Here is a 1,371-nt window from a genome sequence, read left to right on the forward strand (position 1 = left end):
CGTACAGTCCTGGTAGGTACAGTGTTATCCACACAGAAGTTTATATAGTCAGTAATGCATGTAGTAAGGCTGTCGATGTCCTCTCCATGGTCGTCACAGATCACCTCCCACACAGTCGACTCAAAACAGTCCTTAAGAGCCTCCTCGCTCTCCTCTGACCATCTCTGCACTGTGCGGGTGGCTGGTGGCACCCTGCGCACTAAGGGCTCATACACAGGGACAAGGTGCACCAGGTTGTGGTCAGATTTGCCCAGTGGAGGGAGAGGTGATGAACTGTATGCCTCTTCAGCATTGGCATACAGTAAGTCCAGTGTTTTATTGTCTCTGGTTGAGCAGGTCACATACTGGGTGAAGGTGGGCAGTGTGGAGTCCAAAGAGGCATGATTGAAGTCCCCTGATATTATGAGAAGGGCTCTCGGAGATTGTGTTTGCAGTCTGCTGACCACTGAGTGGAGAGAGTCACAGGCTGCATCCGCGTTGGCCGATATAATATAAGAAAAAGAAAGTGTAGTTTCAATAATACATACAGTTTTTCAACGTGACAAAGAAATGCTGATGTACTAAAGGAAAGAAATCTGTCACCAAAACTTTAAATTGTAAGTAATAAATGTGTCATGCCAGACTGTCATGCAATTATAAAACAGAAGGTTTTTGTTAATTGACAGAAACTCATTTCCCCCCATTTCTGTAGTAGATAGTGAAAAAACCCAGCAACATTTGTGCTATTTAATTATTAATTATTTGGTGTAATATCTTTGTCATGAGGAAACCGCAGTGTTTCTGTCCTTCAGGCCTTATGTTTGATACTGCAGCTGTAGGTGATGTAGGGGTTCTGAGAGGCCTTTCTATTCTTTCCTGCATTTATAACATTGCTTCTCAAATCCTTCCCGTCCTTAAACCTTTGCCTGCGGGCTAAGCTGCTCGCATAAGATGAGTGAATAGCTCCCCCTGCTGGTCAGCTCATTCAAATAGTTAAAATCAGGAAATGCCATGACATCTCCCTTCTGAATTGACTGCTGCTACTGTGCTTAATTAAATTACACGGGAAGCGCTTTTGGGACCGAGGTGTGCAGGATACATTGCATTAAAAATCACAGCAGGACCAGCGAGATAGCTAAATGTGCTGCATTATTTTTGTGGTAGCACAAAAAGGCACAATCTTCCTATTATTCACTCGCTAACAGTTCATACGTCGACGAGGCTCTTCTTACAGATGTTTACAGCGCTGTGGCCTGACGAAAACCGCTCCGTACAGCAAGCCTTCTGTCACCGCCGCCGGAGGAGGGACTCAATTCACACTGACGTTTCCCGCTAGCCAATCGCATCATTCTATTCGGGCTCGTTAGCCAATCACGACCCGTTAGGCTGTCT

Source organism: Mchenga conophoros, linkage group LG16 (genome assembly GCF_057382185.1).
Source record: "Mchenga conophoros isolate Kocher_MC1m ecotype Shallow Benthic linkage group LG16, M_conophoros_male_GT1.1, whole genome shotgun sequence".
In the NCBI taxonomy this organism is placed as follows: domain Eukaryota; kingdom Metazoa; phylum Chordata; class Actinopteri; order Cichliformes; family Cichlidae; genus Mchenga; species Mchenga conophoros.